The sequence below is a fragment of the Schistocerca nitens genome, chromosome 3 (genome assembly GCF_023898315.1).
Source record: "Schistocerca nitens isolate TAMUIC-IGC-003100 chromosome 3, iqSchNite1.1, whole genome shotgun sequence".
NCBI lineage: Eukaryota > Metazoa > Arthropoda > Insecta > Orthoptera > Acrididae > Schistocerca > Schistocerca nitens.
The window spans coordinates 830,901,198-830,914,483 of record NC_064616.1 but is presented as its reverse complement, the minus strand read 5'-3'; the positions used below and the strand labels follow the sequence as shown (position 1 = coordinate 830,914,483).

Sequence of the window (13,286 nt, the reverse complement as noted above, 5' to 3'; positions counted from 1 at the left end):
TGTAAGTGGAGGGCGGAGGGAACAGTTTCTTTGCAGTAGAGTGTTAACTGACTAGATGGGTATGTCAGCTCTGGTTCTGTTCAGGCAACTGACATCTGGACATTGCTTGAAGAAGTGAGCTTCTTTGTAGTGGGTACAGGTAGGAAGTTTTCTACAGTTATGTTAAGTAATAATTATATGTAAAGCCTCATTGGCAACAATATGATTGGGGAACTGATGTAGATGGTTCCATCCTATACCGGTGATGATATATGAATGGACCATGTTGAATGAGGTTGTCAATAATGATGAAAGGTTCAGCTAAAATCTTATCAAGAATTTTTGTTAATTCGCAGTGCTTTTCTGATTCTGAGACCTGGGTGTGTCATAGGTTCTAACTGCATTTCCTCGTTTCCGATATCCGGTGTAATCCTTTGGATAACAGCAGTGAATGTAGGAGCCCGTTGAGGAACTTGGGGTTGTCTGGCAGGAAGATTTGTTAATGGTGTGAGGATTGCTTCTGAACCAAAGGCAATAAAAGGTATTTTTGATAGGACTGCAGAGTGGAAGTCGCGGAGTAACGATTTGATAATGAAATCTTTGCAAGGAATAATTTGTGCTATGTGAATATTGGGCATATATTATCAGATTTCAAGGGTAAGAAATTTTGATTGTATGAGTCTTGTATCAGGGGGAGAGGGTAGGGCACAAGGAAGGTGTTGATTTGAGATATTATGAGCTGGTCTGATGTAGTAGGGCGACATTCCATATATTCAATTTTGTCAATTTGGAGTTAGATCATTTTAGGATCAGGGATTCTGGCTGTTTCAGTGCTTAGGCGTTTCTGCTTCTTCTTCCTGATGGATAGAATGGAGTATGTTATTTGAGGATTAGCAGGATGAAGCAAATGATAGGTTCACTATGCGACTTAACTTCTGAGGTCATCAGTCACCTAGAATTTAGAACTAATTGAACCTAACTAACCTAAGGAATCACACACATCCATGCCCGAGGCAGGATTCGAACCTGCGACCGTAGCGGTCGCTCGGCTCCAGACTGTAGCGCCTAGAACCGCACGGCCACTCCGGCCGGCGCAAATGATAGGTCTATGAGCTATTGCCATTCGTGATATCACTTTATTAGATGCTACAGAGTCGAAAATTGAGTGTCATGAGCCCATGGGCTCTCCCCCTGTAGGGACTGTAGTGGATGATGGTCCTATCGATGGGCTTGAAATGTTGTCCGTATAATGTGATTATGATTGTAAAGTTGATATCAGTGCTAATGGTGTAGGTACTGGTGAAGCTGGTGCTAATGTTGCTGGTGAAGATGAGAGTGGCACTGTTGTTGATAAATGTAGTCCGGAACACAGCAATGCAGTTGCCAGGTACTCTCGTGTAGCAGATGCTGTGAATGGAAAAGTTGATAGGTTTAGTAGTTCTGAGATTGTATGACGAAATGAAGGAACTGCCACAGCTGTAAGCTAAGTGGATTATGTTGGAAGAACTACATCTACATCCATACGCCGCAAGACACCTGACGGTGTGTGGCGGAGGGTACCTTGAATAACCCTATCGGTTCTCCCTTCTATTCCGGTCTCGTATTGTTCGTGGAAAAGAAGATTGTCGGTATGCCTCTGTGTGGGCTCTAATCTCTCTGATTTTATCCTCATGGTCTCTTCGCGAGATATACGTAGGAGAGAGCAATATACTGCTTGACTCCTCGGTGAAGGTATGTTCTCGAAACTTCAACAAAAGCGCGTACCGAGCTACTGAGCGTCCCTCTTGCAGAGTCTTCCACTGAAGTTTATCTATCATCTCCGTAATGCTTTCGCAACACAGCAATGCAGATGCCAGGTACTCTCGTGTAGCAGATGCTGTGAATGATCCTGTAACGAAGCGCGCTGCTCTCTGTTGGATCTTCTCTATCTCTTCCATCAACCCTATCTGGTACAGATCCCAAACCGGTGAGTAGTATTCAAGCAGTGGGCTAACAAGTGTACTGTCAACTGCTTCCTTTGTTTTCGGACTGTATTTCCTTAGGATTCTTCCAATGAATCTCAGTCTGGCATCTGCTTTACCGACGATTAATTTTATAGGGTCATTCGATTTTAAATCACTCCTAATGCCTACTCCCTGATAATTTATGGAATTAACTGCTTTCAGTTGCTGACCTGCTATATTGTAGCTAAATAATAAAGGATCTTTCTTTCTATGTATTCGCAGCACATTACACTTGTCTGCATTGAGATTCAATTGCTATTCCGTGCACCATGCGTCAATTCGTTGCAGATCCTCCTGCATTTCAGTACAATTTTCCATTGTTACAACCTCTCGATATACTACAGCATCATCCGCAAAAAGCCTCAGTGAACTTCCGATGGTATCCAGAAGGTCATTTATACATACTGTGAATAGCAACTGTCATACGACACTCCCCAGCGGCACACCTGAAATCACTCTTACTTCGGAAGGCTTCTCTCCATTGAGAATGACATGCTGCATTCTGTTATCTAGGAACTCTTCAATCCAATCACACAATTGGTCTGATAGTCCATATGATCTTACTTTGTTCATTAAACGACTGTGGGTAACTGTATCAAACACCTTGCGGAAGTCAAGAAACACGGCATCTACCTGGGAACCCGTGTCTATGGCCCTCTGAGTCTCGTGGACAAATAGCATGAGCTGGGTTTCACACGATCGTCTATTTCGAAACCCATGCTGATTCCTACAGAGTAGATTTCTAGTCTCCAGAAAAGTCATTATACTCGAACAAATTACGTGTTCCAAAATTCTACAACTGATCGAAGTTAAGAGATATAGGTCTATAGTTCTGCACATCTGTTCGACGTCCCTTCTTGAAAACGGGGATGACCTGTGCCCTTTTCCAATCTTTTGGAACGCTACGCTCTTCTAGAGACCTACGGTACACTGCTGCAAGAAGGGGGGCAAGTTCCTTCGCGTACTCTGTATAAAATCGAACTGGTATCCCATCAGGTCCAGCCGCCTTTCCTCTTTTGAGCGATTTTAATTGTTTTTCTATCCCTCTGTCATCTATTTCGATATCTACCAATTTGTCATCTGTGCGACAATCTAGAGAAGGAACTACAGTGCAGTCTTCCTCTGTGAAACAGCTTTGCAAAAGGACATTTAGTATTTCGGCCTTTTATCTGTCATCCTCTGTTTCAGTGCCATTTTGGTCACAGAGTGTCTGGACATTTTGTTTTGATCCACCTACCGCTCTGACATAAGACCAAAATTACTTACGATTTTCTGCCAAGCCAGTACATCGAACTTTACTTTCGAATTCGTTGAACGCCTCTCGCATAGCCCTCCTCACACTACATTTCGCTTCGTGTAATTTCTGTTTGTCTGTAAGGCTTTGGCTATGTTTACGTTTGCTGTGAAGTTCCCTTTGCTTCCCTAGCAGTTTTCTAACTCGGTTGTTGTACCACGGTGGCTCTTTTCCATCTCTTACGATCTTGCTTGGCACATACTCATCTAATGCATATTGTACGATGGTTTTGAACTTTGTCCACTGATCCTCAACACTATCCGTACTTGAGATAAAACTTTTGTGTTGAGCCGTCAAGTACCCTGAAATCTACTTCTTGTCCCTTTTGCTAAATAGAAAAATCTTTCTACCTTTTTTAATATTTCTATTTACGGCTGAAATCACCAATGCTGTAACCGCTTTATGATCGCTGATTCCCTGTTCTGCGTTAACTGTTTCAAATAGTTCGGGTCTGTTTGTCACCAGAAGGTCTAATATGTTATCACCACGAGTCGGTTCTCTATTTAACTGCTCAAGGTAGTTTTTAGATAATGCACTTAAAAAAATTTCAATGGATTCTTTGTCCCTGCCACCCGTTATAAACGTTTGAGTCTCCCAGTCTGTATCTGGTAAATTAAAATCTCCAGCCAGAACTATAACATGGTCGGGTAAATCTACTCGAAATATTTTCCCAATTTTCCTTCAGATGTACTGCCACAACAGCTGCTGAGCCAGGGGGCCTATAGAGACATCCAATTACCATGTTTGAGCCTGCTTTAACCGTGACGTTCACCCAAATTATTTCACATTTCAGATCTCCGTCAATTTCCTTCGATACTATTGCACTTTTTATCGCTATGAACACGCCTCCCCCTTCACTGTCCATCCTGTCTCTGCGGTATACATTCCAATCAGAGTTTAGAATTTCATTACTGTTTACATCTGGTTTCAACCAACTTTCCGTCCCTAGTACTATGTGGGCATTGTGACCGTTTATTAATGAGAGCAGTTCTGGGACCTTTTGGTAGACGCTCCTGCAGTTTACTATTACCACATTAATATTGTCATTCCTTGTTGCGTTTTGCCTACTACTACCTTGTCGCGTCTCAGGAGGCGTCATGTCGGACCTAGGGAGGGAATTCTCTAACCTAAAAGAGCCACATGCGCACTCCACACGTACTCCGCTACCCTTGTAGCCGCTTCCTGCGTGTAGTGCACACCTGACATATTCAGGGGGACCCTACATTTCTCCACCCAACAGCGGAGGTCGAGAAATTTGCACCTCAGATCTCCGCAGAATCGTCTGAGCCTCTGGTTTAAGCCTTCCACTCGGCTTTAGACCAGAGGACCGCGATCGACTGTGGGAACGACACTACAAATAGTTAGCTCAGATTCCATCCCGCGAGCGAGGCTTTCCGCTTTCACCAACTCCGCCAACCGCCTGTATGAACTGAGGATGTCATCTGAACCCAGACGCCAGACAGAAGTCATTGGTGCCGACATGAACCGGCCGGGGTGGCCGAGCGGTTCTAGGCGCTACAGTCTGGAACCGCGCGACCGCTACGGTCGTAGGTTCGAATCCTGCCTCGGGAATGGATGTGTGTGATGTCCTTAGTTTAGTTAGGTTTAAGTAGTTCTAAGTTCTAGGGGACTGATGACCTCAGAAGTTAAGTCCCATAGTGCTCAGAGCCATTTGAACCATTTTTTTGCCGACATGAGCAACAATTTGCAGTCGGGTGCACCCAGTGCTCTCTATCGCCGCCGGCAGGGCCGCCTCCACATCTCGGATGAGACCCCCCGGCAAGCAGACAGAGGAACACTGGCCTTCTACCCCGACCTTTCCGCTATTTCCCTAAGGGGCTCCATCACCCGCCTAACATTGGAGCTCCCAATCACTAATAAATCCCTCCCCCCGTGTGCCTGCTCGGACCTTGCTGAAGCAGCAGCCTCATGTCCACTCACAGGCAGAGCGGGCGATGCCACACGGCCAGCCTCCACATTGACCCTCTTCCTCGTGCGACGCGTACGGCGCTGAACCCGCCACTCCCCTTGGGGAGAGGGTGGCCCAACTGCGCCCGGTACCCGCGAAGATGTCTCGACAGCAGGGATCGTGGGTGAAGCATGTAACACCTAGAGGAGACAAGGAATGAAGGGTAAAAGTAAAAGTAGTGGAGCGAGTAGAATAAAGATGGATTTAAGTAAGGTTGAGACAGTGGTGTAGGTAACCCATCTCTAACGGTAGTGATAAACTGTACCAAGATATATGACCGATAGTACACTCAGGAATAAGAAGAAAAAACTACTAATGATGGATCACTGCAGCTGCGACACTAACTGTGCCGCAAATAGTGATGGTGGTGGTTTGACGAGACAGCAGATGACCTGCATGGGTGATAACGATGATAATGATGGGCACAAATGAGGTGACGTAGCTTTGAAAAACACGTAAAGTGGTTTTAAGTGTAGCTCAGGCTAATCACTGTGTGAGTGAATCAGGGAGATACTCCAGAGGGCTGCTTTAGTTTGTCTTATCCAACCCCCTGACAATCGTGACTGTCGACCCAGCTACCGAGGCGTTGATTTATATCCTATAGCATTTCAAAGGCAATCTCTAAGCAACGTGTTTGCCACGACCTCAGAAATCGTGGCTGTTGCAAGTGGAACTGCCTGCTAAACAGATGATATTTGGTTCCACTCTTTGTGTATGTATCCGTATCGTTGGAGTGACGGGATAACAGAAGTGAAGGACTAATATCTCGAAAAGAAGCTACTCCAAGCGCGGTTCATGGCACTGCAGGGTGGTTGACAGAACAGCAGGTATCTACAACCCGGTTGTTGGCCATCACAGAATAATAGAGGCAGTGAGAGAAAAGTAACAATATATAATCGATGTTATAATCAACTTAATATTGTTTTTTCTTTGCGTGTGAACTAAATGTAATAGAGGTCACGTATAAAATGAACTTTTGAGGAATGCTGCAATACTTTTACCTATCGCAACTATCTAAAACACTAAAACGTTTACAGACTGTATTTCCTACAATCAGCATTTAAGTAACACCAAATCTAATCAAAATACTCGATGAAAAAAGTACACACACAATATACCCAAAAGACAAGGACACTGACGAAACATGATTTTAAGAAGGAATGGATAAGATGTTTTGATACGATTTCTCTTGTGATCTAGCACTTAAACTGCACATTTTTATAACACAAAAAGAGAATTTCTGCAGAGATGAAAATTCGATATCTCTAAAGTAAAATCTTTTCCAATGAAATAAAATTATTTATCTTAGTAAGTAACAATTTTGTGTAGAAAACACACACACACACACACACACCAACACACAGGTTGCTTATCATAATACACAAGTATAGTACAGATCTCTGATCACGAACGAAAATTCGAAGTTCGCAGCAAAATAAAATTACTTCTCAAAATACGGAAGACTCTGAGAACCAAACATACTCTGCACTACTATCGTAATTTAATTATTCTGTATTACTAGGAAATATACGTGACCTGCATATGTACACTAAACCTTGTAAGTTAAGCAGCACTTGTTGGCGACCAAAGTTTGGTTATCTAAATTGTGTGTATTTCTTATTAAAAAAAACATGTGGCTCACTTATTGACACTGCTGAAATAAACTGTATATTAGTGGATGGCCATTGTTTGATGTTACTAGCACACATAAAATTCATCCAAACACGTAAAAGTTGTTTTTATAACACTCCAAAACACACATGAGCACAGCTGCTGATTCATCTTACAGTTGAAAGTGCGCTTTCTGACAAGAATTAGCTAAGTAAACAATATTATTCCCATATCTAAATTAGCCAAAAAAATCTTCTCTAAAACCGATACCAAAGTCAGCCAAACATTATAGTGACCCTATCATAGGGTATTAAATTCATCTTGCACTTCAAGACGTTTGTCATTGTTTACTGTTTGATAGTGGAAACTACATAACGTTTTGATGAAATAGCATAGTCAACAGTAGTAATTCACATTCTTGTAATAAGAAACGAGGGTTGCTATGCTTTCAAAGCCACCCAAACATTATAGCAATTCCATACTAGGATATTAATTTTATCTTGCAGTACAAAATGGGTACCAACGTTCGCTGATAATGTCAAACATTGCATTAGCCTTCACGCTAAGGTATTAATTTTATTTTGCAATACAAAATGTTTTTCAACTTCTGCTGGTAAGGCTAACATGTGCTGTTGTACAGTGGAGACTACAGGACACTTTGATGAAACAGCATACTGAACAGCAGTAATACACATTCGTACAGGTAATAAACGATGGTTTCTGTGGTTTCAAAGTCAGCCAAACATTGTAGTAACTCCATACTAGGGTATTAATTTCATCTTTCAGTACAAAACATTTGTTATCTTATATTGATACTGCTTGATCCAACAACTAAAAGTGAATAGCCAGCAAGTTGAGTCATATCAAGGCAAGCCTTGTCCCCACAATGCAGCTACTGGGAGTGTCAGCTACTGGAGAAAATTGTATTCATTTAATTACTTCTGTTATATACTAGCATTGTAATGTTGTTGCCACATTAAATTAAGCATAACAAAGAGGTAGAGGGAGACAGAGAGAAAATTTACTGTGGTATATAAACCAGAGAGATAAAATTTACTGATTATGATAATTAAGGTGAGAGAGATGTGGAAATATTGTGTACACATATGTGAGGTGAAATTTAATGAAAAAGTAATAAAGTACTTACAGAGATAAAACATTATGCAATGTGTTGTGTATGTTTGTGTGTGTGTGTGTGTGTGTGTGTGTGTGTGTAGCATTTATAACAACTTGCCTCCCAGAATGTATCATCTTGTCCCAAACTGTGATTACTTACCCTGCACCTGTAACAGCTTGCCCTACAACTATGAGAATTTGCCATCCCCCCAATGGTTTCCGAGGAATGCTTTGTGCAACTTGTTATAGTTTCAGCGCAATTTGGTACAGTTTTGGGGGCAGGTTGATACAGCTTCTGGACGCAAGTTAATACAGTTTGGGGGGGGGGGGCAGTTGTTACAGCTTCAGAGGGCAAGTTGATACAGTTTCAGGATAACTTGATACAGTTGTGGGACAAGTTGACACAGTTTTGGGTCAAGTTTCTATATTTTTTGGAGTAAGCTGATATACTTTTGGAGACACATGTATACAGTTTTGGGGCACGTTGTTACAGTTGTAGAGCACGTTTCTACAGCTGGGGGGGCATGTTGATACAGTTTCAAGGCATGTTGATACAGTTTTGGGACATGTTACAGTTTTGGAGCATGCTGCTACAGTTATGGGGCAAGTTGATACATTTTAGGAGCAAGTTGATACATTTTTAAGGAAAAATTGATATAGGTTCCAAGGCAAGTTTTGAAGGTGTGGGGCAAGTTGTCACAGTTGCTGACTTTGGCTAATTTAGACGTGAAAATAACATTGTTTACTTTGGTAATTCTCACTGACAAGTGCACTTTAAGTTGTAAGTCAGATCAGCAGTAGTGCACATGTGTGTTGACTGCCCCGTTATCCTTCCCTCTACAGATAACTACTCCATAATTGCTCACTCTGTAATCGAACTCCCCTCCCTCTCAACTTCTTTTTACTCCGTCACTTCTGGCATGTTTTCCGCTTGCCTTCTGGCATGTTTTTCCCTCAGGGATTTATTGTTCCACAAGCACACAGGCCATAGGACTTTAAATTCTTGAACAGATCATATGAAGTAAAATAATGGTCCATAGAAATAATATAATTCTTTCTATGAAGATGTTGTTGTTGTGGTCTTCAGTCCTGAGACTGGTTTGATGCAGCTCTCCATGCTACTCTATCCTGTCCAAGCTTCTTCATCTCCCAGTACCTACTGCAACCTACATCCTTCTGAATCTGCTTAGTATATTCATCTCTTGGTCTCCCTCTACGATTTTTACCCTCCACGCTGCCCTCCAGTACTAAATTGGTGATCCCTTGATGCCTCAGAACATGACCTACCAATCGATCCCTTCTTCTAGTCAGGTTGTGCCACAAACTCCTCTTCTCCCCAAATCTATTCAATACCTCCTCATTAGTTATGTGATCTACCCATCTAATCTTCAGCATTCTTCTGTAGCACCACATTAGGAAAGCTTCTATTCTCTTCTTGTCTAAACTATTTGTCGTTCACGTTTCACTTCCATACATGGCTACACTCCATACAAATTATTTCAGAAACGACTTCCCAGCACTTAAATCAATACTCGAGGTTAACAAATTTCTCTTCTTCAGAAACGCTTTCCTTGCCATTGCCAGTCTACATTTTATATCCTCTCTACTTCGACCATCATCAGTTATTTTGCTCCCCAAATAGCAGAACTCCTTTACTACTTTAAGTGTCTCATTTCCTAATCTAATTCCCTCAGCATCACCCGACTTAATTCGACCACATTCCATTATCCTTGTTTTGCTTTTGTTGATGTTCATCTTATACGCTCCTTTCAAGACACTGTCCATTCCGTTCAACTGCTCTTCCATGAAGATAACTACTTAAATTTAGTATCACTTTCGATCCGAATCCTGCTATTGGAGATGATGAAACTTTTTCTGTATAAATATCAAAATTCAAGTTGCATGCCGATTTATCACATGATAACAACACTTTGTACACTTTAATAGAGGTTTGTCTATCGTGTACTGCCTTGGAAATTAACCTTTGCTTAATCAATAGCGAGATTCTAACGTGGAGTAAAGCAGTCTTTGAATTTTCTGGTGAAATGATACGGTAACGGACGTAGTTTGTATAGTTTGTCATAATTCTGACTGTTTCTGTCAGATGCCACAGAATTTTCATTGTGGTGCAAGTTACTCAGTAACCAACTAAACCTTTTTACTGGCATTAATTTCGATATACACACATTAAAAACAGTTTTGCATCACCCATGGTTTCATGAAATCCTGAAGATAGACGTTGACTGTGGATATTGTATCACAGACACACTCTCTTTGACTGTTCGGAAATGTCACTAAACCCACCCAACGATGTAAACAACCATGCATGAGCAGCACCTATTAGACGGACATCCGATCTGTTCCAGCTATTCCACCAGGAAGGAGGTACACGGCTCGTGTTGTCTGTAGTTCAATCATGCCGAGACGGTCAATACCGCTGTTCGATCGCGTCCGCATTATTACTTTGTGCCAGGAAGGGCTCTCAAGAAGGGAAGTGTCGAAGCGTCTCGGAGTGCACCAAAGCGATGTTGTTCGGGTATGGAGTAGATACAGAGAGACAGGAACTGTCGATGACATACCTCGCCCGGGCCGCCCAAGGGCTACTCCTGCAATGAATGACCGCTACCTACGGATTGTGGCTCGGAGGAATCCTGCAGAAACTCCACCATGTTGAATAATGCTTTTCGTGCAGCCACAGGACGTCGTGTTACGACTCAAACTGTGAGCAATAGGATGCATGATGCACAACTTCACTCCCGACGTCCATGGCGAGGTCCATCTTTACAACCACGACACCATGCAGTGCGGTACAGATGGACCCAACAACATGCCGAATGACCCGCTCAGGATAGGCATCACGTTCTCTTCACCAATGAGTGTAGCATATGCCTTCAACGAGACAATCATCAGAGACGTGTTTGGAGGCAACCCGGCCAAGAATTAGACACACTGGCAAGCGAGTGCTGCAAGGGGAGGTTCCCTGCTGTTTTGAGGTGGCGTTATATGGGGCCGACGTACGCCGTAACGCCTGTACGATACGTGAATGTCATCCTCCGACCGATAGTGCAACCATATCGGCAGCGCATTGGTGAGTGAGGCATTCGTCTTCATGGACGACAATTCGAGCTTCCTTCGTGCACATCTTGTGAATGACTTCCTTCAGGATAACGACATCGCTCGACTAGAGTTGCCAGCATGTTCTCCAGACATGAACCCTATCGACAATGCCTGGGATAGATTGAAAAGGGCTGTTTATGGACGACGTGACCTACCAACCACTCTAAGGGATCTACGCCGAATCGCCGTTGAGGAGTGAGACAATCTGGACCAACAGTGACTTTAATGAACTTGTGAGTAGTATGCCATGACGAATACAGGCATGCATCAACGCAAGAAGACGTGCTGCTGGGTATTAGAGGTACCGGTGAGTACAGCAGTCTGGACCACCATTTCTGAAGGTCTCGCTGTATGGTGGTACAACATGCGAAGTGTGGTTTTCATGAGTAATAAAAAGGGCGGAAATGATGTTTATGTTGATCTCTGTTCTAATTTTCTGTACTGCTCCCGGAACTCTCGGAACCGAGGTGACGCAAAACTTTTTTTTTGTGTGTGTCTAACTTTCACCAAGGTCTGGATCAGTGCATCAGTAGTCTCTGTAGCTAGGATTTTTTAGTGATTTCTATGTAAAGATTTATTTCGATAATTTTTTTTTTTATTTCATGTTCGTTGTTGGAGAAGAAAGATTTGCCTGTCCGTGTTGCATACAAATTCGTTTGAAACACTATGTGCTTTGTAAGTGGTTCATCAAAAAACTCTCAAAATAAGTTAGCTGGTTTTAGATTCAGTTTGTCCTTTATTTCTGCAACCACACCGCTTTGTTCAATAAATAATGGCACTTGATCAACACTTGTTGCAGGGCTCCAGTTCATCGTGGCTGCTGATGGAACACCGAGTCGTACCGCTTTGTTTTCACTTGTCTCATGACTTTCACTGTTATCCTTAGAATCATCGCTGTTTGACACACGACTATAAACACCACTAGAACTTGTACAATCTGTACGAATGTTGAGTCATTGTCATCATTATCATCACTGTCAATACTGTTGTCACTATAAGGAACTTCATCAAATAATATTCGGTAATATTCTCCCTCTGTTGTTCTTTTTTGGCGAGGCATACTGGATGGAGAAGAAAATATACTGGATGGGGAAGAAGGGTGGTGGTAAGCGCCATCAACCACACAGAAATCCGTCTGTTAAGTATAGAAAATTCTATTCGAATACAAAATAACATTACTTGTATATTATGGGAGGCCAACACAAAAACTATTACTTACCAAATACAGTCGTACAAAGAAGAGCTATAGAGAGAAATAGACGACACTTTCATGAACAACACCAACTATGATTGAAAAATCAGCATGTGTCGTAAATAAGCAGCAAAGATACTGCACTGTGATTCGCCTGCCATCTAGTGAAATTTTAGTCGAGAATTAGATTATTAGTTGAGAGAACGGCAGACTGAGAAAAATATGTGGTTATGCATAGTGACCACCGCCCTTTGAAAGCGTCCACATATTTGGTATGTTACAATGATGCCCGCCCTTCGAAGAGTTGCAGGATAGCCAGTTTCACGATAAGCTCCACGACAAACTGCGTCACATTTGTCTTCATCCCATCACATTCCATCAGTTCTCATCGCCATGCTGCATCAACGTGATTCTATATGCATACTTTAAGAGTGGATATCTAGTTGTACGTCCTGTATGATTTGTCACTCCCAAAGAGTGCCATTCGATCTTGATGGTGCGCGCCAGTTTTCATTCGGTCTTCGTGGTGCAAGTTATTGGTTTCTTTCGAACATGTCTTGAATACCGGCGATGTCCATTTTGTGAAGTGCACCTTCCGGACATTCATTTTCTGTTGCCCTCCTGAAACACATGATAGTTATTAGCAGCTAATATTTTTCCTGTCATAACTGTTAACACAACACTCTCAAATGAACCTTACTAAAGATTGAACTTGTGACCTCGCACTCAAGAGGTTGCTTGTTAGTCAGTAAATAAATACACTACGTCCACAACCAGAACATGTGCATCCACTTTCTGAACTGATTTAATTTAATTTCCATGTTATTTTCGTAAATTACGAGGGTCAGGTAGCGGGATGATTCCATAATGTAAAGCTCTGACGATCCCCAGCCACAAAAAGTTTTCATGAAACTTTTGTACCTCTTGTGCGAGAGTTATATCAAAGTTTCTATTACAGGCTTTTAGAGGCTATTAGATGAAGTTTTGATAAGGAATCAAAGTCCA

The 13,286-nt window shown here is 42.3% G+C and overlaps 1 protein-coding gene across 1 annotated transcript in view; it reads left to right on the top strand.

Moving 5' to 3' along the window:
- Nucleotides 1-13,286, top strand: part of LOC126248855 (glutamate [NMDA] receptor subunit 1) — a 613,579-nt gene that overhangs the window by 475,710 nt on the left and 124,583 nt on the right. The window lies entirely within an intron of this gene.